Genomic DNA, 25413 nt, shown 5'->3' on the forward strand with positions numbered 1-25413 from the left:
AACAGTGCTGGCCATCGTAGCACCCGGTACATGTTAGTTCTTACTCCTTCTTACCTCCCGGGATGGCCGCTCTGATCCGGCCACCCCTCCAGCCTCCCTCTTCAGGCCCAGGGGAGACAGAACCTTCAGCTGTTACTAGCCCGAGGCCTCTCCACCTCTTGAAGATTCTGCTTAACCATGTCAGCAGTCCATTCATTAGCTCCGGGTACCCACCCCGCCTAACCTGCTGGGACTCTAACTCAGACACCTGTACATACTGTGTTCTAGGCAGTTTTCAAGAATTGCCTCTAAAACTTACAACACTCCTCCTCCTCAACCCTGCAGTGAGGGAAGGATTATCGTGCCCATTTCTAAAGATAGGAAAACTGAGGTTTACCATCCCACTCAAACCCCAAGAAGTAGGAAGTTGTTAAGCTGAGTTTCAACTTCAGGCCTGGCTTAAATGCCCAGTGAAAATGACACCCCCTCCCCTCGACGTCCCCAGAGCTTACAGACAAGAGGTGGTGACAATCTGGGGGGATGACAATTCCGAGAGGGTTAGCACAGTGAACCTGACAAAGCCAAGGGCACCTGGGACTGGTGTCTGCGTCGGAGGAGGCTAGAGGAGCCTGACTCATAGCAGAGGGGGAGCTGTTCTGGAGGAAGAGGGATGGCAGGTGCAAAGGTCCAGCAGGAGGAGAGGCAGGGAGAAGGAGCTTTATCAGCAGCTGCAAAAGCAGTTCCAGAATCCTGGAGCAGAGAACTCAAGGGGGAGGTAATGAAAGAGAGGGCGCTGGGGCCTGGCAACGAAGCACCAAGAACGCTCAGCTGAGTGGGGACTTGGATATTTTGCTGCCGATGTTTGGACAGGGCGCACTCTGGTCATCCGTCCATGATGGCCAGCTCTGCCAGCACAGAATGTCTATTTCAAACCTAGCATGGAGCTCTGGGTCCAACGGGCACTCGATAAGGAAATGGGAAGCTGGAAAAGAGTGGAGAGCTGTTGCTTTGGGTCTGAGCAGATGCTGCCAGGGCCCGCCACGTCCCCCTGCCCATCCCGATCCAGGGCTCCAGGGCACTAAGGCCTCACTGTTAACTGCTAGTGGTGGAAGTGGGGCTGTGTGCACAAGAGAATTCAGGATCCTGCGTTCTAGCCTCAGCTCTGAATGCAGCATCGTATGCTGGAAAGGCAGAGCTGGGTTTGAATCCAGGCTGGGCCACATATAGGCTGGGGACCCCTATGGGAAGTTATGAGGTACCTCAGTTTACCCAGCTGGGAAATGGGAGCCACACCTGCTGTGCAGGATTATGATCATGTTCAAGTGTGAAAATGTTAAGTAGCCTGAGAGAAACTGGGCTCCTTTCTAGTTTCCTTTTTTCCTTTTGTTTTTAGGAACTGCTTATTCTATGTTCTAACTGCTGCCCACTTACCTCCAGTCTAACAACCACCTCACAATACGGGGAACCCTGTGTCTTTGCATATTTTTTCCCTCCCAGCGGACTAGAGGTGCCTAAAAGATGGGGGTCAAATTTGCATCTCCGGTACTCAGCACCACACCTGGCACAGAGCAAGCACTCAATGAATGTTTGTCGAATGAACAATGAAAGAATTTCTACTAAAAATACATAGGAGTTCCCGCTGTAGCACAGTGGGTTGAGAACCTGACTGCAATAGCTCTGTGTTGCTGCAGAGGCTGGGATTTGATCCCCAGCCTGATGCAGTGAGTTAAAGGATCCAGTGTTACTGTTGCTGCAGTGTTGGTTGCAGCTGTGGCTCAGATTTAATCCCTGGCCAGGGAACTTCCATACGCCACAGGTATGGCCATAAAAAAAACAAAGTATATGTGTATATATATATATATATATATATATGTATGTATAACTGGGTCACTATGCTGTACAGCAGAAATTGACAGAACATTGTAAATCAACTATAATAAAAAATAAAACCAAACAAAAAACCAAACATCTACCAGTGATGATGGGTTTTCTGAGCATGTGTTCTTTCGTGCAATCTCAGTGCTGAGTCCCACTATGTGGCAGAAGCTATTCTATGTACTGACAACACGACTGAGGCCAGGGCAGTCACTTTCCTCCCTCAGAGGGCGGCTCACCCTGCAGGTGTGTGGCGGTGGGGAGAGCAGTGATCCTTCAGCCAGGCTGCCCAGCAGAAGAACCTGGGAAGCTCTAAATGAGTAGCCATCCTCCAGAGATCCTAAATGAATCATTTGGGGGTGGGGCTGGGCATTGGGATTGCTTAAAAAAAAAAAAAAAAAAAGCTTCTCAGATGAATATAACGTGGATCAAGTTGAAACAAAAAGTAAAATCATTCCAGAGAGTGAAGAGGGCCGTGAAGAAAAGAAAACAGAGCATGTGATTTAGCCCGTGGTTCTCCCCCACCCACTCCCCGCCCCACCCCAGGAGCCTTTTGGCAACCCCTGGAGAAGTTTCTGGGTGTCACAAGCAGAGGGAAGGCGCTGCTGGCATCTGGTGGGTGGAGCCCAGGAGGCTGCCACACATCCCATCGCCCACCGGACACCCCCCACGACAGTGTCAATGGTGGCGAGAGGGAGGAAGCTCCGTCTGCCAGGGAAGACCTCCCGGAGGAGGTGATGGAAGAGCCGAGGCTGAGCTCCAGCACAAGTCCCTGGAGGAAGCGACGTGGAGCGCTGGTGTGAGGTGGGCCCAGAGCCACTGTCACAGCCTCGTACAGAAAGACGCCAGATGGTCAAGCCGCCAAGTCTGCCTCACGCCACCTACTACCCTAAGAGCGCTCGCACCTCTCTGCTCCTGGTGTCATGTGGGGGGTGGTTTGCTGGGCTGGGTGGGGGAAGGGGGAGGGAAATCCGGTGGCTGTCGCTGGGCGGCTTTCAGTTTTCAGTCCCCGCAGCCCGGAGTCCCCACCCCCTTCCCAGGCTCAGAACCGGAAGGGGGGAGAAGGTGCTAATCCGGGCTGACCACTCAGAACCCCCCCACCACCACCGCTGTGGGCTCACGCCCTCCTCTTCTCCTTAAAGCATCTCCCGCTGCCACCCCCTGGTCCCCAACAGCGGCTAACTGCGGGGAAGGGAGATTTCTTTGGAGATATCCTGCCAGCCTCTGGCAGCCCTGGGAGAAGCGACTTCCCAAGAGAAGCAGGGATCCACAGAGCCTTGGATAAACACGGCATTCCAGAGCCCAGGGCCAGGAGGGATGTGGGCGCCCCCCCCCCCCCAGCAAGACGGCCCATTAACTTTTCCAGCCTGAGAACCTGCAGCCCCACCCCCTCCACCCGGCCAGTCACCCCTTCTTTCTCTTTCCCTTTCTCGCTTCTTCCCTGTAAATCAGTCCCAGGCCCACTGCCTTGGGAGCTGCAGAAAGCCGCCTGCTTGCTCAACACCACGTGGGCTCTCCAAGGAAACGTCATCCCAGTTCCTTGGGCAACCTCGCTGGAGAGGCGAGTTCTTTTGTACAAGGCTTCCAGAAAGATCTGAGTCAACAGGCTCCCCCGAGACAGCCAGGGTGGCAGCAGGCCTCTGACAGGCAGCCCAACCTGCAGGAGCCCTGCCAGCCTGGTGCGGGCTGAGTAAACCCCAGAGATGGACCATTGGGAGGAAAAGTGACGCAGAGGGGGGTGGGGGGGAGGAAGAGACACTAAGGGGACACGTGGGGACACTGAGGCCAGAGAGGGGCTGAATGACCCCCTCAGAGTCAGGAGGCAGTGGGTGGCTGAGTTGGAGGAGCCCAGGCCTCCTGACCCCCGCCTGTGTGTGTGGAATTTCTTTCAGGACATGTGCTTGTTCCAGAAGGGTGGAAAAGATCCAGGTGGCCGACTCATCCGCACAGAAGGAGACGGCCCAGAACCGGCAGCCATCTTCCATCTTCCCTCAAATGTGCGCCTTCCCAGCACCGAGCGCTGCTGCCTTCGGCTCTGAATTTCTCGCCTGAGCTGAAAACACCCCCCTGGGTTCCCAGAGTCCCCAGAGAGAGGCCCTGTGTCAAAATCCTGCTCTCGAGGACAGGTGTCAGACCCAGCTTCTGAGAAACTCCACTTCACAAGAAGGGGCGTTATGGGAAATTTGCAGGAATACATTTTTAGTAAATAAACAAATTTTCTAAAAATGATAATTTGCCCAATCTGCTCGGAGAGTTTTGTTACAGATACTCAGAACGAGATAGGTAATTTGCAATAAACAAACCCTCTCTGCACACCCAGGAGTAGGAATTTTTCCACGGGTTGTTATTTTCAGCAAACACCACAACACACACGTATAGTCTTTTCATTCACAGAAAGCCTTGAGGTCTACAAGTGGAACTTACAAAACAAACCATCAGCCTTAATGTATATTTTCTGCTGTTAAAGTTGCATACAAATACCTACGCACCGGCAAACAAAAGAGTCAAAAATATTAAACTTTCCAGCTGTGCCGCCTCAGCTCTGTGTGCGCTCACACCTGTCTACACATGATATAACTTCCAGTTGTAGGTTTTTGTTTTGTTTTTAAAAGTCTTCCAGGCAAGCCTCCCACATGGTTTTGAAAGCGGGGGGGGGGGGGGGGGGGGAACGGGACATGTTCTTTGTTCTTGAGCTCCTGGAGTTTCATACGATTTTCACCCCCTCTTCTTCCTTGGGAAGAAGACTCAACTCTAAAGTGACCACTAGTTATTCCCGCCATTGATGCAAGGCATTCACTATTAACCTGCATTTGGGGTTCCTGATAGCACAGGGTGCAAAGATGTTTCATCAGTTGCCAGAACAAATGAGGAGTGCCAAATCCCCAACAGCTTGCATCCCGGATAAGGGTCACTGTGGGTCCGTTGGTGCTGCCTGCCTCAGGAATTCCACAAATATTTGCTGAGCACAAGGGGTGGCCACAACAGCTTGGGGGCTCTACCGTGCTGCCCAGAACCCAGACACTCCCCCCTTCCTCCCTCCCACTGTTTTTGCAGAAGCCAAGGGTGGCAGGCCCAGCACCAGCTTCCTTTGTGGGTGCCCAGCAGAGCAGAAAAGCTCAGGGCCACCACGACCCTGGCTACCACTACTATGTGAACCCAGGACAGGGGCAGAGGGCAGGATGGGGCTGGGAGGAATGGGCATGTGGGTGATGGGTGTCTTCCGTCGTCGAGGTCACCTGAATGGCATGACTGACGGACTCTCGCTGTACCAGATCAGCTAGGAAAAACCAAAAGCATTTTCTTTTTCTCAAAAGTAAATTCAAAGGCTGTTATTCGTGCAAAGCAAGGAGGTGAGCTGGTGGAAGGCAGGCCCTTTCCAAAAGCTTGGAAAGAAGGTGACTACAGCCCAGGGTCCAGCAGAGTCATCTAGACCGGGAGCTTCTCACAATCAGAAAAAGCCTGGGCTCTGGCCGGCTCCCTGCTCGGATGACCAGCATCACTTCAACCCAGGCCTCTACTTCATGGAGAGAAGCAAGTCAATCAGCATTTTCTGGGCACCAAACTCCACAATGCAGTTTAAACAAATGTGAAGTTCACCAAAATGGTATTTAATGGACTTATCCCTGGATTTCTGTCCGCCCACCCCCCCGCATCTGCATCCCCCCTCCCACCAAAGTCTGAAATGATCAGCCTAGTCACAGAACTTGGCCTGAAAGTCAAAGACTGAAAAACAGACAAGAAAAGAGTGAAGCACAAGCAAAAAGCACAGGGTCCCAGCCCCGTCCCCTTTGCGAGTAACAGGGTCGTGCGTGTGTCCACCTGTGGTGGACGGAGGAATGGCTGGGGCCTTCACTGTCCCCTTGAGCCTGGGAGCTGGGCTGGGGGCTGGGCTGGCGGGAAAGCTCAAGGTCAAAGGCGTTAGGAGCTCAGAGGGGTGAAGCACGCTTCCCTTCACATCCCCAAGTACAGGTGCAGAGGAGGGACGAGCACGATTTGCGTCACTGAGGCGCTTCGTTGTCCTGGAGCCTGCTTTCCTAGGGAAACCTTTGAAAGCAGCAGAGGGGGCCTTGGGCGGCTCACAACCTCGACAGAGCCTGGGTTTCCTCTCCCGTCAGACCTCAGAGGGTTGGATGGGGTGATCTCGGGGGCCGACTTTCATATTGGTGGGCAGACTGTTTCCAGATAGGAACTATGCGGAGCTGAGAACCAACAAACGCTTGGCTGATGCATTACGGGGATCCATTGGTTGAAGAGGGTCCTTGTTTTCCGAGCAGAGCCCAGGGGCCACGTGCAATGTTTTCAGAATCAGGATTCGAATACACAACCATCCCTGGGCAGGATGCTGGGATTGAAGTTCTGAAGCTACTTTTCAAAGACATTTTTTAAAACAAATCTAGACAGTCCCATAGAGGAAGAAGTCGAGATTGAAGCAGCACCTTGCATTCACCAAGGTGTCCTAGTATTTAGCCTGGTGCCCATCACATAGTAGGAACTGGCATATTTCTTACATGAATAAACGAAGCGTCCAGCACCCATTCCACTTGTGACACCCTCCTGGAATGCACAGGCACAGCTGAATCCACAAAAGGCTTTCACGACTCGCCCGAACAGCCCTGGTATTTAATCCCTGGCCTTTTCTGCATCCCCTACACACTCCCAACCTCACAAATTCAGCGCTGCCTTTAGAATCAGCTAGACTTGCCTGAGAAGCCGAGCTCTGCCCCTTCCCAGCTGGCTGTGCTCCTTCACGTCTCTGAGCCTCGGTTTTCTCATCTATTACATGCAGATAATCAGGACTCTCTTGGGAAGAAAGGCACAGTTAAACTCTCAGAGGGGAGGTGCGTAGAATATATAAGTATTTTTCTAACGGTCCTGTCTTATTCATTTATTTTTGGCTGCACTCATGGCATACGGAAGTTCCCAGGCCAGGGATCACACCTGAACCACAGCAGTGACAACCCTAAATCCTTAACCACTAGGCCACCAGGGAACTCCTGGAGAACGGAAATTAATCCACCAGTGCTGAGAATCCACCTGGCACAATGCATGCTCGCTTGTGGTAAATACCAGCCATTAAAGTGACTCCTGTGCTCAGTGTCATTTGTGCTTGGCAGTAATGAGGCCCTCATTAAATTTTCGTTTCTTCTATGCCAGGCTGGCTGCCCCAGGCAGAACCAAATTATACTGGCACTCTAGAAAATGGAAGAAAGGTAAACACGCTGTAAGAAAATTCACGTTCATGTTCAGTGGCCTTTGGGATCAGCATGACCACTTCCCCAGATGCCCTGGTGGGGAGACACTTGATTACTACCCTTAGAGTCAAACGTGGCCAGACTAAGTGGTAGGGAGCCCCGTGCAGGCCTGGGCTGTGCCACTGGTGTCCTTCGCTCCCTGAGACTCAGCGAGGCTGAGAAGCAGCACAGCCACTCAGCCTGGGACTTTACTGGATAGAGACACACCCTCTTTGACAAACATTCACGTGCTCCCCACGCTTTCCAGGTCCCTTGCAATGAGGCAGGGCCGTGTGAGCCCAAGTGACATGTTTAAAGAGTGTGTATGTGACCCTTTAATTTCTCTTCTCCAGCGATCTGAAAGCCAATTGTTTGACACGATGTGGCTAAAAAATTTAGGCTGTCTGGATCCCTAAGGCACAGCTGCCTTGAAGAGCTCAGTCTCTGAAGTGTATTTCATGCAGGTTAGAAATAATTTTTGCTTGGTTAAGTCACTAGGCTATTGGGCTTATTTGTCACTTCATTATAACTTAGCCTAACCTGACACTTGTACATCTTACTCAGTGCCTGTCCAGAGGGTTCATGCGTGTTTGTCACAGAATGGCCAGTTATTCACTATTAACTTAAAACACGCACACATGGAGTTCGCCCTGTGGCACAGCAGGTTAAGGATCTGGCATTGTCTCTGCAACAGCTTGGGTTGCTGCTGCGACGCGGGTTTAATCCCTAGCCCGGTGCAGTGGGTTAAGTATCCGACATTGCCGTGGCTGTGACGTAGGTTGTAGCTGTGGCTCAGATTCGATCCCTGGCCCGGGAACTTACATATGCCCTGAATGTGGCCAAAAACAAAACAAAATAAAACCAAAAAACCCTCCCCAAAACAATAACAACAAAAATACACACATGACTGAAATCTCAACACCTGTTTTTCCTATTGTGTTAAGATGGGCCCAGTAAGATTGAGTTTTAGTAAACTGGCCATCACTCTTGTGACAAGTATTTTCTTCCCTCCCCAGAGGAAAAAAAAAAAAATTGGTGACAAAACTGTATGAGGACAAATACCTTGAGAATGAGAAGCTGTATTGGTGCCAGGAAGCATCTTTCAAGGGAAGGAGAAAAGATGCCCTGTTAGGCATTCTCGCCACGCAGCTCTCGTATGAGCAAAATAGCAAACTCTGAAAGGACATGCAGGGCCAGCATCTCTGGATCCTGTTCATTAAGGCACTTAACAGAGTCTTTCATAACCTTTAACTAACACGCCAGTGCTGTGATGTGGCAAGAACCTGGGTGCTGGTGTCACTCGGGCCTGGTTTTAAATCAAGTTCATTTCATAAAGCCTCAATTTCCTCATATGTAGAATGGGTATAAAGGTTTCTACCAAGTGGGTTGTTGGGGGAATAAAAGCAAAGCAAACAAGGTGGAGTATACAACACGCCAGGTTCAAGGGTTGGCACACGGCAACACTCAATCGGTCTGTCCTGTCCTACCACCTTTAGAGTTTGGTCTCAAGTTCAGACTCGGCCAAAAAACCCCCTTACTCTTGGAAGTGGTAGAAAGCTTCTCCAGTGCCACCTAGGGTACTGCTCTGGATGCCACATGAAAAGGTGGCCACGGAGTTCCAGAAAGGAAACAAAGAAGGGGAGCCGGCTGCACACAGAAGCCAGATGTCTGTCCAGATGGGGCAGCGGGGCTGAGCCAGGGAGGCAGGCAGATTGGCAGAATTTGGCCAAGAGGTCCCAAAGCTGGGACAAAGGCAGCCTGGGAAGGAAGCGTCCCTGACCGCTTCCTGTGACGAAATGGTCCAGGGTCTGTCTCTCCAAACACTGTCAAGGACCAGCCACCAGGGGCAGCAGTGGGCAGCCAAGTCTATTTAACTACCCTCATGCTGGCCCAGAACACAGGCTCCCAAACAGGCTTTGGGCAAAGAATCATTCACTCCCGTATAGAGCCATCCAGTCACTCCAGAGAGGTTCGTTTTGAACCTGCTTGGTGGGCCAGCCCTGGGCTGGTGCTGGGAATCAGAAGACAGAGGAAATTTGGCCTTGGGGTGGAGGGGTGGCTCAGAGTTTTTCAGGGAGACAGATGTGCCAGCTGCTCAAAACCCACACGCTCAGATTTCTAAGGGGTTATTTCCACGGCACACTACATTCTCAGAAGAGACAGCAATAACCCTCCAGCAGGAACGAGTAGCTTTTGCTAAGTTTAGGGGATGAATCGTCCTGGGCGGAAGGACCTCCGGTTGGAAAAAGAAAGAAAAGAGAGAGAGGATGGCACAGCCAGGATTCAGAGGTCGGTCACGCACGGCTGAAGTGTGGCGCACATGGCAGAGGGGAAGTGCTTGTGGCAAAATAGGCCTGGTGGCTAGAGGCTGGCTCTCAAAGAGCCACCATCCAAGGTCAGGAATCTGGACTCGATCCTACAGGTTAGAAGGTACTAAGCAGCAGTCCTTGGAACAGACAGGAAAGCCCACGTGAAATTTTTTGATTTTGAGTCCCTTGAGACTGGATGTATGCTTTTTCTACTTTGACCCACTCCCACCACATCCCACCGACCCCTTTAACTTGTTTCTGCTCCCTGCAAAGCCCCTAAAAGGTTCATGATGACTTTATGATGACTCCTGGGCAATGCTGACCAGGGGGCTTTTAGGTTAGTGGAACACAATCGGATTTGGCGTTTGAGAACCACACGTCAGTGGAGTGCAGGCGGGGAGAGAATGGTGACAGATGCCAAGACATGTTTTCCTTCCAGTAAGACTTCCTCCTTCCCTCTGATTGAAAAAACCAGATGCAAAAAAACCCCCGAAAAACAACAACAACAACAAAAGCCCAACTTTGGAAGAGTTTCCATCCGCTTTTGGGTAGTCAGGCCAAGCATGACTCCCCCTCCTATTTCAACACACACAGATTCCTTTTTATTCAATTCTGTTCATCAATTAAACAGCTATTTATTGAGCAAGTCCTCAGCCAGGGCTAGGGGTTCAGGTGGTGGGGGCTGGGAGATGGGGTGCGGGAAGCCAAGTGGAAAGCCCGTCTGTCCAGCAAGTCTGAGGTCTTGTCATGGTCCTCACACACGGTGTGCCAGCAGGGGTGTGCCAGGCATGGTGTGTGTGCAGGGCTGGGGAGGGCACCAGCCAGGTCTGAGCGGCTTTGGTCCTGTGGTTGGGCCAGCAAGCCGCCTTCCTCTGGGGCAGGACCACTGAGCTCCAGTTGTTAAGAGAGATGTGTCTACTTAGCCTTGCACAGAATCTACGTGGCTTCTGACCAAACCGAGCAAGAAGGCTCCCATCATCTCCATCATTTTTGCAACTGAAACAGACCTTCTCTATCCAGAAGCCTTGATGGGATTCCCCAAGCCCCCTATCAGGATCAGTCAGCGCATCCCTCCCGAATCCCAAAAGACCAGCAAGCTGATATGGTCATAACCCAGGCCACTTACAGGGCCCCTTGGCCCAGCTGGGGAAAACCAGGGGACCATCAATTCTGCACAAAGGACCCAAGGCTATCCCTCCCCTGGCTCAACTTGGCCCCCACAAGTATTGCCCATCAGGCATCTTCTCACTGGGAGCACAGCAAGGGCAGTCTGGCTTTGGAGGTAACGCAGCCTGACCTGGAGAATCTGCAGCCCAGCTCGGGAAAGCGGTGAGCTGAAGGAGAGCCAGTGCTGGGCCCTGTGATGGATCTTCCTCCCGCTCTCAGAACAGGCTCAGCAGGTCTGGGGAGGGCATGGATGGCCAGTCTCCTTCATCTCAGGCCATTTCCTGGTCGCTGGGTGACGGCTCTCCCATGGGAGAGGGGGTGAGGCTCCCAGTCAAATTTCCAGACCAGGGACATCCCTCAAACTGCAGTGGCTCAGAGGCGGCCTCGTGGCACACAGGTCAGAGATGCATTCATGCCAACACAAGGGTGCCAGTCAGTGTTCCCAGGGCATTGCCTGGGTGCCAGGCGCATGCTCAGCACTTCACAGGTATCGGCCCCTGCCACTGGCACAGCAGCCCTGTGAGCGGGATCCCGCCTCTGCAGGTCCTGGAAGGCAGGCTGTGTGGAGCTGCAGATGCAGATCCTTCAGACTGAGAGCCCCTCTGGGGAAGGGGCAGAGGACTGGTCACCTTCGTGTCCCTCCGCATCGCCACCCCATCACAGAGCACCGCGCCCTATGCACAAGGGGCAGGCTGGTGGCAGGGCTGGGGCAAGGGTGAGCTCAGCAGAAAACTAGGTGCCCAGGACACCACGTTTAAGGAGGCGCTCGCTCACTCCCTGATGGGTGCTGGTGCTGAGCCTGCACTCGCTGACCCTGAGCCTAGGGGCTCTCTTAGATTTTACACACCGGGTGCCTCATTTGCTTCACCCCAGTCCAGGCCCTGGGTAGGGAACTGGTCAGACTGGTGTGTGTGTGAAGCCTGTTCCTCTGCTCCCTAGCCCCGTGACTGGCCTTCTCCACCCAGCGCCTCAGTTCCCTCACCTGTATAATGGGGCTTATGACTATAGCAGAGGTTGGTGAAGACAGGGAAAAATCAGACTCCTCACCTGCCACTGGTGGGAATGTAAAACGGAAATAGCTAGGGGAACAATTTGGAGGTTTCTCAGAGTTAAACGCAGAGTTACTGATGCCACAGAAATTCCAATCCTAGCTATCTACCTAAGAGAAATGAAAACCCACTTCCACACAGAGACTGCACACAAATGTTCACAGCAACATCACTATAAAGGCCAAGAAGTAGGAAAAACCCAACTGCCTATCAACAGGTGAATGGATAAACAAAATAGCCCGTGTCACCATGGTGGTCTGATAGGAATTGCTTTCCCTGCCAAATTCATAGGCTGCAGCCCCGAGCCCAGGATGTGACTTTATTTGGAGTCAAGGACTTTCAAGAGGTGACTAGGTGAAGATGAAGTTATCAGGGTGAACCCTAGGCCAGTCTGACTGGTGTCCTTACAAGAGGAGGAAACTGGACACACAAAAGAGACACAAGGGGGCACAGGCACCACCCAGGAGGAAGACCATGTGAGCACACAGTGAGAAGGCGGCCGTCTGCAAGTCAAAGAGAGAGGCCTCCTAGCAGTCAAACCTGCTGACCTCCGGAGCCTGGACTTCCCGTCTGCTCTTTAAGCCACCCAGGCTGTGCTCTTTGGCTATGCAGCCCCAGCAGGCTAATACATGTGGGCTCGCCAAACAATGGAAGAGTATTTAGCCATCAAACAGTGAAGTACTGCTGCAGGCTGCAACGTGGATGAACCTCCAAACCACGCCAAGTGGAGGAAGCACACGGAAGACCACATATTATACGATTCCTTCTATATGAAATGTCAGTGAAGGCAAATCTGTAGGGGCAGAAGGTAGATGAGTGTTACCTAGGGCTGGGGGGGAGGAAGAAGGGGGTGGAGAGTGATGGATAATAGGAACAGGGTCTCTTTTGGGGGGTGACGGAAATGTTCTAAAATTAGACTGTGGTGATAAAAGCACACTTCTACAGAGATACTAAAAGTCAGTCAGTTGTACACGTTAAATGAATGGATTTAAAGGCGTATGTTATTTCCCGAGCCATTTTTTAATTTTAATTTTTATTTTTAATTTTAGGGCCACACCTGTGGCACATGGAAGTTTCCAGGCTAGGGGTCACATCAGAGCTGCAGCTGCCAGCATAAGCCACAGCCACAGCCGCCAGCCTAAGCCACAGCCACAGCCACAGCAATATGGGATCCAAGCGGGGTCGGTGATTTATGCCGCAGCTGGTAGCAACACTGGATCCTTACCCACTGAGCAAGGCCAGGGATCGAACCCGAGTCCTCAGGACGACTAGTTCATTTCCACTGAGCCACAATGGGAACTCCCCAAGCTGTCTTTTTAAAATGGGACTAATAGTAATCTCTGTGCTACGGACATGCACAGAGTCTTGCACAGAGCACTCAGGACTTCTTAGGCTCAAATAAATATCTGTTGCTTAACTGAAAATTGCCTGAAGTGCTTCCAAGTTCCTTTATTTTTACCAAGACCTTCAGGAAACTAAACTGGGCTGCCACCGGTGAGTCTGTGTCCCTAAGTGACCTGCCCCAGCCCTCATGGGACTTCCATTCAGCGAATTCTGGCCGTAACATGCCTGCCCGATGTGGCTAAAACTGGTCCAGTCGTGGACTGCACAGACCTGTGCTGGCATTCTGGCTCTGCCCTTCCCACTATCTGCTTGGCAGGGTAGCTACACAAACGGCCGGGTTATGGTGTGAGGTGCGTAGAGCCGACACACAGTTGACACACTGTGATACACTGGGAAAAACAAAAAACAAAAACCATGCTTGAGAAGGTCCTTTGTCAAGCCCTGAAGGCACGCCCATCCTTGCGTTATCCTCAGCACAGCCTGGTGACTCGGCCATGCTAATGGGGCGGGGTGGGGGGGGTGACCCCAGCTCTAGCTGGAGCCACAGGTGCACAGAGGGCAGGAGAGACTGCATGGATTTCTGCCTTACGAGCATCACGTGGGGTGGAGGACTGCCTGGATTCGAAAAACCTTGGACAAAAGACTTCCCCACGCCATGCTTTTTCATCTGTTAAATGGGGAGTAACAGGGTCCTCCTGTCTCCGGGAAGGGCCATGGGCTAACCCACCAAAAAAGCCCTCAGCCTTGTGCCTGGGATGTCAGGAAGCAGTTGCTGCCAAGCGCCAAAGGACCGTGAACTTCCTGAGGGCAGGGCCCTTGTTTTCTTCCTCCAGCGGGTGCTCAGTGAGTGTCTGCTGACTGGTCAGAAGAAAATAAGAGGGTGGGAAGGTACTGGGATGGAGCTGGCTGGTCAGGGGAGTCCCAAGGAAACAGAGGGCCTTGGGTCAGACAGTATAGAAGAGGATAAGTCACACGTTGCCATATGACTATGTGACCTTGGGCAATTCCCTGGTATCTCTGAGCCACGGTTTTCCTAAACCAGAGTAGGTAATTCCTAAAGTTTCTTCCAGCTAGAAGCTCCCTGATCCTGATACTCCTGCACCCTGTGGCTATAATGCTCATCTCCTCAAATCCCCCTCCAGAGACCCCAGAGGACCTTAGACTTTCTACCAGGAGACCCATAAATCCCATTTCTAAAAGTGCCAAAGTCAGGCCATGCCCAGTTTCACACGGTCGCCTCCAGCCCTCCATGGAGGGTCCACCATTAATCCACCAGAGATCCAGATGGGTTTGACTCTGGGGCTCTGGGCACCCAGGAGCCGTCCCTCTTGGAAACAATTTCGTGAAGCCTCCCTGCTCTCCTGTGCTGTGTAGCTCTGGCAGAAATTCACTGCATGCTCAGAATCAATTCTGGAATGTAAAGTTCCAGGCTATTCTATAGGATAATGAAACTCAGCACTCTCTGTTAGGGCAGGTGAGCTGAGGGCCTGTGCTTCTCTCTGCTCCTGCCTGGAGCCACCAGCATCCCTTCCCCTACATTTCCTGGCCAGAGGGCAGTCTCTTTGGCCAGCTTCTGTCAGTCCACACCCCTCCTCCTCCAGCCCCTGTCATTCTGGCTTCACCCTACCATCTCTGGGCCACCGCCTACCACAAACCTGGCCATGACTGCCAGCTCTGATCAGGCTGTGTGCAAATATTCTAAAGGTGCTATTTCCAAAAAGACAAGTCCGCAGTACAGAGGCAAATCATTTCTATATGTCCTCCTGCACAGGCCAGGGAGATTCTATGGAGGCTCCGGGTACACACAGGGACTGAGGGAGCCTGAGATGGCTTTTCTTTTTTTTTTTTTTTTTTTTTTTTTTTTGTTAGAGCAATTCAGCCCGGTCTCAGATTTTAAGAACAGCAGGAAAGTAATGTCAGCTGAAAGGAGTTTTCTGTGTGCTATTTAACTAAATGGCCCTGCAGCTGGAGAGAACCATGGGCAGACGTGTTATGATTCAAGGGCCCCCAATTACAATGATCCTCTTTTATTGTATAAAAACAGCAACCCAGCCATTCTCCACATCCCCCCCCTCCCCCCGCAACGCCTGCTTCCCTCCACCTCCTTCCCCCATTGGCTGGCAAGGACGCTCAGCATCCTGAAAGTAGCACCCAGCTTCTCCTCCGTCTCCAAGTCTGCAGCCTTCAGCCCACTGGGATTCCTTTTCTCGCCAGAGCTGGGGAGGAGAGGGTGGCGTGCTCCTGGAGAATGTTCTGTGATAGACATGGACAGAGGCTTGAGCATTGCTTTCGGGAACTGGGGGTGGGAAAGGATAACAGGCACAGCTTTGGAATTCTCTTCTGTTTCGACTAAACTCACAAACACACACTCACGGATGCCTGGGTCACTCGCCCTTATACTCCTTTGTCAGGAAAGCCATCTCAGAGTCCAGAAGCTTGTTCTCCTCCCTATTTGTTGCAGGCTGGGGTGGAGCTGGCCTCCAGAAGACTTCAGAAAGACCCAGCGATGGCCAGGAACATTGGCTTTAGAAAGAGACTGATCCGAGTTCGAAACTCACCTGCCTCCTCTCTGTGACCTTGAGCAAGCGTCTGACCACTCTGTGCTTTGGTTGCCAGTCTTTTTTTTTTTTTTTTTTTTTGTCTTTTGTCCTTTTAGGGTCACACCTGAGGCACATGGAGGTTCCCAGGCCAGGGGTCTAATCAGAGCTCCAGCTGCTGACCTACGCCAGAGCCACGGCAACACCAGATCCTTAACCCACTGAGCGAGGCCAGGGATTGAACCCGAAACCTCATGGTTCCTAGTCAGATTTGTTTCCGCTGCGCCACGACAGGAACTCCTGGTTGCCTATGTTTAAAACGGGGCTCCCCCAGTTCTCTCAACACACTCCTTGGGGTCAGTGAGGAGACAGTGTTTAGAGTGCCTGGCACATAGTAGGTGCTCAGAAGCTGCTGCTGCTCCGAAGATGGTGACACTGTGTTTGGGGTGTGTCTGGGTGTGCAGGGAGCCTGGTCTTCATTCACTCCGGGCAGAGTGGAGAAGGCTGCTTTTGGGGAGTGGGGGGATGGCTGTAGGGAGCCCAAATACCAGCCCCGCCGAGGAGTGCTTTTCTTCTTTCTGCAACGCTGACCTAAACGGTCACGTTGGCACAGCCATGCAGCCATGCACGTGGCCTCCTCAGTGTAGGTTCTGGTTCTTTCTCGTTTTTCTGCAGATGTTTTGGGGTCCAGAAGCTGCAGCTGCCGGCATCGAACCAGCCCAGAAAACCCCCTTCATCTCTTTCTGTGTGCTTCTTGACAGCAGGCTCCTTCTCTTCCTCGCAGAGCCTGTTCTGGGCCCCCCAACAGGGAGGATTCGGGCCCAAAGAGCTAATTCAGTCTGACCACCCTCCATGGCCCCAGGGACGACAGTATCCACTCCTTGCAATGAGCATGACTTTGAACAGTCCCCTGGATTTTGCACGTTTCCCGCTGCAAGGTGAACCCAGCGTGGTTTTAAACCCAGGAAAGTACATCCAGCCTGTGATGCCCACTTGTTCATCCCAAACCAAGCCTGTGCACCCTGGAAATACACTCTCAACCTCTTACACCGAAATAAGTGAATGTCTGGGGCACACTCCTTAATATCGATCCTGCATGAATCAACGGCACAAGCATTTCATTCACCGCAGATTTGATGTGGCAAAAACTGTTGCAGTGAAATGCTGTGTAATAAGATTTAATCTCCACTAAGTGTTTCTAGTACTAAGGAACCAGAGCAGGGTAGAAAGAGGAAGAAAGTGAGAAATGGGGAACTGTGGCTTTTTTTTTTTTTTTTTTACAGCCACACCTGCAGCATATGGAAATTCCTGGGCTAGGGGTTGAATTGCGGCTGCAGCTAAGACCCACTCTACAGGCATGGCAGCACTGGATTAGAGCCTCATCTGCAGCCTATGCTGCAGCTTGGGGCAACGACGGATACTTAACCCACCGAATGAGGCCAGGGATCGAACCTGTATCCTCAAAGAGACAGCCTCGTGTCCTTAACCCGCTTGAGTCACAACAGGAACTCCAGAATTGTGACTTTTTTTTTGTCTTTTTGAGAGCTGTACCCGTGGCATATGGAAGTTCCCAGGCCAGTGGTCAAATCGGAGCTGCAGCTGCTGGCCACAACAAAGGGGGATCCTTAACTCACTGAGTGAGGCCAGGGATTGAACCTGTGTCCTCATGGATCCTAGTTGGATTTATTACCGCTGAGCCTCAGTGGGAACTCCCAGAATTGTGACTTTTCATAGGTGAATTGTTCACCAGGGGGTAAAGAGAGGTGTCAACAAGAAAAGTGATTTTTGCCTCTGGTCTCTTTTAATTCCATTTTACAGTTTCGGTGGAAAGAGATGGACCGTTGTTAAGACTTTTTCTCCTTGAGGGTCTGTTACATGTGCACGTGTGCAACACACACACACACACAAAATTACCAATCAACCCCTCTTCAATGCCTGACTTTAAGCATAGGAACAGGAAACAGATTGTGGGTGGATGTTCTTAAAATCACAACCTGCTCGATGTAGGGAGGGGGCCTTAGAGAAGGGGAGGGGAGAGGAATCAGGAGGACAGTTTTCTTTTTTCAGTTATAAACCGAACTACCGTGTCAATACTAAAAAAACAATGTCTGCTTTGCTGTCGACTAAAGGGACACGTGAGCAGCTAAGCGTCCTTTCAGAACTGCGCTATCCGGACTTGACCATGACACAGCACATTACAGCACCTGAACACTGCACTAGGGTCCCATCAGGAAGAGCCTTCCATGTCAGTGCTTACTTAAGCTTCCACAAATGAGAGAGAGAGAGAGAGAGAGAGAGTGTGTGTGTGTGTGTGTGTGTGGGTGGGTGGCTGTGTGTTTGGGGGAGGAGGAAGGAGAACTGCAATGAGATGGGGACCGACGGGGTCATGAAATCTATGATAAAAATCCATGCCTTTTCATCACATGGCACCTCAGGGATACAGTAAAGCCATACCCTAGAGTTGGTGGCAGTGATGATGGTGGCGGAGGTGACGATGGTGGTAACAGGTAATGTTTACTGCCTACACTCCAAATGTTAGGGGTTGTGTTAAGCTTTTAATAAATTTCTTCTTAAGCTTCACAACAACCCAGAGGGCAGCTATTGGAATAAGTGCCATTTTAGAGATGAGGAAACTGAGGCTGAGAGAGGTATGTAACAGCCCAAAGTCATAAAGCCATTAACTGCGCAGAGAATCAAGGGGTGTCTGTCCTTGCTGGAGGAATCCGGGATGTGGAACCCGACCAGGCAGCAGGGGGGCCCTTGGAGGCTCCTGATGGCACCCCCACCGCTAAAAGCAAAGGTGAACGGTCATGACCGAAGTTACCCTGTGTGCAGGTGCAGTGGGACCCTGAGAAGATGGGGGTCAGGAGAAAGGCAAGCGTACTGTTTGGGGAACCCTCTCAGGGTTCTAACTCACTGAGTTATAGCAAAAGAAGAGCTAGTTATTCCCTGGTAACAGCTGACTAGCATCAGGTTAATTCTGGATTCCTATTGGCAGGACCTAAAAGAAAATCTCCCCAGCATCCCTCCCTTTCTTAGTGTGCTGTCTTCTTTTTGCCCTGAGGCAAGACTCGTCCCCTGGTCTGCAACTTGCCAGAACTCATTTTAGTTCAAATAAGCACCAAGCTGATTTGTCTCCATAAGGCACACTGCTGTCAGTCTTATGGTCCTGAACACTTGACAGTCCCTCCTCGGAAGCCTGCCATGGCTCCCCAGTACCTAGAGATAGAAGCCAACCTCCTTCACATCCACCCTCAAGTTTGGCATCATCTCCTTGCAAAACCTTCTCCGAACCCTCGTCTCCACCTCCTCAGGATACACACGGCTCCCAGGACGCAGTTTTAACTTCATGAGGAGTAGCTTCCTCTTCTCCTCTTAGGCCACACACTTTAGCAGCCAACTCAACAACCTGTTTTTCCAATCACCCCTCCTACCTTACAAGGTGAATCCCAATTTGTTCATGGCAGCAATGTGCCTAACTAAAAACACATGATTGCCCCTTCCTGGTAGGTTTGGGTGGCTACGTGGCACAGTTCTGGTCAAGTGAAGCACAGAAGTTCCCGAGAAGGTTATCCCTTTCCAAAAGTAACAGTAAAGCCACACTAGGTAAATGCTCTTTGTGCCTCACTCATCCTATTTCCCCTTCTCTGGAAAGCAGATGTGAGGGCTGGAGATGCAGCAGCCACCTTCCCACCATGAGAGGATAGACCTGGAGCCAAAGGCCTATCCTTTAAGGGTGACAGAGTAAAACGACAGAGTCTGTGTCCCCACTGGTACCACTGAGGCATCATCCCGCCTACTTTCCAGTTGTCTGACACAAATAATCCCTTATCTGGTTAAGTCACCAGTGGGCAGGATTTCTGTTGTTAACAGCTGAGTGCAATGATATGACACAACTCCAGACATTGTTCCCCCTCAGTCACGGGTCAGTTCCCAGGATACCCCCTCTAAGAAATCCTCCATGGGTCTCTTATAGCATAAGACCTATGTCCTTCATTGTACTTCCACAGTAGGTACTTTTCTCAATTCAAGCACCTATTTAATCCTGCTTGATTTGGCCGGCTGGCCGTTCAACTTCCTAGAGTAAGGGTAAGGGTCTCAGTCCCGCTAACATCTCCAAAGCGCTGGGGGCACGGCTTTGCCTTGAGGTCAGATTGATGCTCTGTCTCCACAGCCAGGGCAACACTGGATCCAAGCTGCATTTGTGACCTACACTGCAGTTTGCGTCAACACTGGATCCTAACCCACGGAGTGAGGCCAGGGATCGAACCCACATTCTCAAAGGGACAACGTCGGGTCCTTAACTCACTGAGCCACGATGGGAACGCCATGAAAACAGTTTAATCCTAAGCACTTGGAATGGTCCCTGGCATATAAAAGTGCTTAATGACTGTAGGCTTTTCTTAGCATGATGAGTATTATAGTTGCAAAATGAACAAATAAATCAGCACATGAATGCTAAATAAATGAATTAAAGAATGAAACCCAGGAAAATTCCTATGAGTCAGACTACTAGACAGTGAGCACTGTTCCTTCTTTTCTGCCTGCACCTGGCCCTCTATGTTGCTAACTATGACGTCCCCTATCTGGGGAGCTGATATACTGGCGTGTTCAAGGCTATGACGTAAGGTTTGACTTCAACCACGGAGTTTGATTTTTGCTGTGCAGCTTTGGGCAAGTTTTTTCACCTCTCCGAGCTTTGGTTTCTTCAACTGTAAACTTGGAATAATAATAGTATTTATCTCATAGGGTTATGATGAGAATTAAATGACAAAACATGTAAAATATACAGCATTGCGCCTGGCGTACTAAAATAGTAGGTGTTAGCAACAGTTACCCAACACTGTCATTAGTCTTTTTGTCTAATGCACGGCATCCCACTGAGTCACGTGGTCCTGATGTTAAGGTGGGGATGCCTCTTGGCTGTTGAGATATACAGTATTTACACTGGGAGATGACTTATCTTGAATGCCAAGAAACCTTTGTGTCATTTTGAGTTTTCCCTTTAAACGGGGATCCGTTAGTATATCCAATTTACGCAAAACCCTTGGCCTCTGAATGTTCCCCTTAAAGGCTGTTAACTTCAAGTGGATCCTTAGTTAACACACCTGGCAAGAAGGTACACATGCACACGAGAACAACATGGAGCAGACCTTTCAAAGGCAACACTCTTCCCACAGATCATGGGTCCAGTCATTGGCAGTGACACATTTCAATCGTACTTGTAGATATCCCTCCTTTGGCCTTAAAAGAAGACATGTATACAGCCTTATGTAACTTTCCTTTGAAACGGAACCCTTTCGGTTAGTCCCATTCAAGCCCTTGATGGCTCCATGAATCTATTTTTACTATTAAACATGCCATTTTACAAGATATTTATTCCACTTGGTTGTCATCCAAATGCTTTTTGACATTACTGCCCTGGGACTGAACTGCTTTAACTCAGTGCCCTCATAAATAGAAAATCACCTTTTGACTGAAATCTTGAAGAGCTCTCAGAACCTCACCCCGGTCACTTCAACAGGCATTAATTTCTGCTCTACCTAAAGGAGCCAGAGTGTGTGCCTGACTGTGTGTGTGTGTTCAGAGAGTAACTGCAGGAGGTCAGAGCAACCCAAGAGATCAAGTGGAGGGGTTCCTGCCCCTCAAATCCTGCCCAACTGGGCCTGCCTCAGCCTTGGGGAGCTGCTACCTTGGAAACAGAAGACAATCATCAGAGAGCAGAAAGGGCAGAACTCCAGGGCCTGAAAAGACTTGGTGATCTCTGGAGCCCAAGATGGGCAGCGACACTTTCAAAGGGGAGGGGTCCAGGGAAGGCTCTTTCCCCACCTTCCTCCTCCCTCACCTCCCAGACAAACAAAAGGCCATCTCGCAAATAGCTGAAGGCAGAGACCCCACTGGCGTCGACGCTGATCCATCAGGTGGAAGCCCGAGCACATCACGACTTGGCTTCCCAGTCAAGTTTTCTCCCCAGCCTAACACACCACCCTCCTCCTCCTCCTCCTCCTCTGCCGCCGCCTCCCGAGCTCCGCACAGCGACGAGGCCAAGCGGACCGTTCCGTGATGCTCACTGGTTTCCAACTTTCCGCTCATCTTCGTCTGCGCAGCCTCCTGCAGAGCGGCTGGGAAAGGGGCAAGTTTGCAAAGGCGAGGACCCCAAGTCCTGGGGAAGCCACAAAGCAGCCGAGACACCAACAAAGATGAACCGCTCGTGGGGCAGACGAAGAGCGCCAGCTGCCCTGCCGGGGGGCGACCGTGGGCTTGGGCGGGCAGAGGCGGGCCGCGGGCGGAGGACAGCGGGGGCCCCGCGGCTCCCCCCGCCCCGCCCCCCAGGCCCTCGCCACGCGGGTTCCCCGGCACCTGAGCGGGGCGTGGGGACAGCGCCGCGCTGCGGCTCGGCCCGCGGCAGGTAGCTCGGCTCCCCGCCCGCGCCGCGCGCCCGCTGCCTGCAGCCACCAGGAGAGGAGAGGCAGCCTCAACCCACGGCGTCATGCTTCCTGCCACCACAGTACGGCGAATCGTCACCGGGAGAGGGGAGAAGAGGGGAGAGCGGGGGAGGGAGGGAGGGGAGCACACACACGCAGCCCCCCGCCTGCCCGAACCCGCGGAGCCGGGGCCACGTCCCGGTGGAGTCCCCGTGGGACCGGCCCCGTTCGCACAAAGCGCCGCAGTTTGGCCAAGAAGGGAGGGAGCCGGCCACGAAATAAATAAATAAAAACAGAGTCGGGTCTACGTAACGCCCTGTCGAAAGCGGACGCCATATTTTTTTGTGGCTTATGTCGACATAGGGAAACGTAGACATGTTTTTCCTCCTCCTCCTCCTCCTCGGTCTGCCTCCCATTTATCCAAACTTGTAATCAAAACTCTTTAAAAAAAAATCTCCCCCCGCCTCTGGATCCTCTGATTTCCTCCCACCCGCAAAAAAGAGCCTGCACCCCACCCCCCCTTCCGCGCCCCCCTTCCAATCACAAACCCGGCCAAGTCCCATTAACAACACATTTTCGGGAGCCGCGGCGGCGGCGGCGGCGGTGGGAAAGTTGGGCTGGAGTGGCCGGTGCCCGGCGTGCGGGGCTCGGGGCCGGCCGCGCCGGGCGGGGGGTGCTCCGCGCCGGGGCGAAGTTTCTTACCTGCGCCGGGGCTGGGAACGCGGGGACCCGGGCTGGGAACGTGGAGACGCGGCACGGGCGTTCCAAAATGGAACTCTGCTGGCTCCCCCCACCCACTCCCCACTCCTCACCGGGCGCCCGGCTCGGGCTCCGTGGGAAAGAGGGGGAAAGCCAGCCTGCCAGACAGACAGACAGAAGAAGCCCCCGTACGGAGAACAGTGGCCAAAATTTTTAAAAGAAAAAAAAAAAAAAGAAGGAAAAAAAAAGGGGAAAAAAATGTCTCGATCAGTGGGGAATCTACGCCAAAACCCACATGATCTGTAACGTCAGCATGCGTATTTGCATACGATACCACCACCCGAGCTGCCACCCGGGCTCGGGTTCCGCAGAAAGTTACAAAGTGAAATTCAGCCCCCTCCGGAGACGCCGGCGAAATGTCATTTTCAGGCGAGAGCTGGGGGGGAGGCCAACCCTAAAGGCGCTGGTTACTAGCCAAGGTTGGGGGGTGGGCAGTAAATTAACTTAAAAGTCTGAGCCCAGTAACGGACTCGGTGGAATTTCTGCGAGGGGAGGAGGGGGAGGCGCGAGCGAGATCATTGAATATTAAGCACGACCCGGCGCGGCGGCCGCGGCCAAACCCTCCTGGTGCAATACCCATTTTCTTTATGAAAAGTTCAAGGTGTCACTGATGAGCTCGACAAACTGTTGATCCTAACCACGTGGAGTGGCCGACGGAGGGACCGCTGGGCGCGGCTGCTCGCTGAGCGGGCGGCACCCGGGACCCCGCGTCCCTCCTGCAGAGCAAACGGCAGCGCGCGGGTGGGGCCGCCGCAAGCCCAGGGCGCTGCCTGCGCTTTCTCCCGCCCTAGGACTCAGGGAAATAATAACAACTTAAAAAAATTTTTTTTTTCTTTTTTAAAGCGAGACACATTTAACTCCTGGAGTAGTAATAAGAGGGCTCGGAGTAGGGAGGGTAAGGAAGAGCCCCCACTTATATAACGACTCGAAATTAGATGACTTTTGCTGAAGAGATTCTGAGATTTCCGCTTGCGCCAGGTCTGAGGTTGGTTAAACATCCTCAAACTTTTTTTCCTAAGAGCCAATAAACAAACAGACGCCCTGGGAGCTGACTTAAACTCTTGTCGGGCCAGCGCTCGCTGGGATTCTCAGACTTCGGAGAAATGCACACCCCTGCGGCGCTGGCAGGGAAGTCCCTCGGAAGCGAGGCGGGTCACTTTCGAAACTGGGACTCTGGCCTTCCCGGCGGGAGGGCATCCCTAACCGCCGCCGCCCCCTGGATCCCCTCGGGCGGCTTAGAGCAAAGGCAGGTCAGAATCTCGCTGCCCTCCGCCCGCGGCCTCGGGAACCGTGAACTCGCGTTTTGGGCGCGGCGCTTCAGCTGCAGTGTTCAGCTAAGGGCTCCAAGGGATTTGGGATTCAGGGGACGCTTTGGCATTTCACAGAACCTGTCTGCGCCGCCTGTCCCTGCCAGGTGGACCAGTTTCTCCTCGGTGGGCATCTCGACGCGTCAGCATCTCCCAAGTGTGTGCTGAGTGCGAGCGCGCACTGGGCGAGCGGGGGCCAAGGGGATGCTGTCTGGGGTCTACTTTTGACATTTTGAGAGCAGCAAGAAGACAAAGGGAGCCTGGGGCTGGGAGGCTCCGCGGAGTCCCCGCCCGCGCTGAGGATTAGCAGGCGCGGAGCGTCGGGGCTTCCCGGCCAGCCTTAGCTTGGGGGGAATTAGAACGAACTCTAGCGGCGGCTTGCGACTCGGCTCTGGGCGCTAGGACAGCAACAGGTGGCCGTGTGCGGCGGAGTGGCTGGAGGCGAGGACGGAGACGGGGTGAAAATGGCTGGCTCCCGGGCTGACTGCGTGGTCAACGCATTGGTTGACCTTTTGGCATTTTCGTTTCTGAGGCTGAGGAGAAGAAAGCAGCTGAAAGGCTTTCTCAGGGTCTCCCTTTAGGGCTCCAATTTCTCCACCAGAACCTGTTCTTTGGGTTCCCAGAAATTTTTACAATAAAAATAAAAATAGCTCATATGCAAAACTTTCTACTGGCTTGCACCTGTTTGTTCCGTTATTGCTGATGCAGGGTTGTTTGTTAACGGTGCAGGAAACCAGGTACTGGCTTTGAAGGAGGTCTCTTTTCCTAATGCTCTCAGATCTGAGAGGCAAACTGCCCAGGTTCTTAAAGGATTTATTAAGAACTTCCTGGGTGACTATGATCCAGATGCTATCGCATCTTTCTCAAACTCATTCCATATCTACTGTCTAACATCCTAATGTGCTTGCTGTCAATATCAGAATTTAGGGATGCTGAGTTTTTTTCCTCTTCCCTCAAGGATGTGCATGAAGAGAGAAAGAAAAAGAAAACAATCCCACCAACTATAATATTTTTATATTGCTTACTCTTGACTCTTCCAGGTCATTCCACTGCTTCCCTACGCCCCCCCCCCATAACTACAGTTCCCTGTTTCCATGGAAGTTACTGAAACCTTAAGAAAGTTGTATCTGTTCTGAGGCTGCACCTCCTTTTGCTGGTCATCCACTTAGAAGGGATTTCTATAAGCCATGTTTCCTCTGTCCCCCCCTCACTACCGTCTTCTTTTGGTTGGGCGAGCGGATAATAGGATGGAAGGGTCAGGCATGAGCCACACCGGGTAGACCCTCTGGACCGTCCATTGAGCTTTCATGTCTTCAGGCCACTTGTATCTCTTGGACACTGTGGGGGCATCTGATGTGCTGCAGTGTCTTTAAATTGTTCAGAGTTTAGCATGGGCCGGACCTTCCCTATATAAGCAGACAGCAGGGGATT

General features: G+C 52.1%; 1 protein-coding gene across 2 annotated transcripts in view; it reads right to left on the reverse strand.

Moving 5' to 3' along the window:
• Positions 1-23769, reverse strand: part of ZHX2 (zinc fingers and homeoboxes 2) — a 178960-nt gene extending 155191 nt beyond the window's left edge. For both annotated transcript variants that reach the window (XM_021088973.1, XM_021088974.1), the window contains exon 1: positions 22619-23769. The gene's annotated coding sequence lies outside the window, so the exon portion shown is untranslated. The remainder of the gene's footprint in view (positions 1-22618) is intronic.

This window comes from Sus scrofa, chromosome 4 (assembly GCF_000003025.6).
Source record: "Sus scrofa isolate TJ Tabasco breed Duroc chromosome 4, Sscrofa11.1, whole genome shotgun sequence".
Classification (NCBI taxonomy): Eukaryota; Metazoa; Chordata; class Mammalia; order Artiodactyla; family Suidae; genus Sus; species Sus scrofa.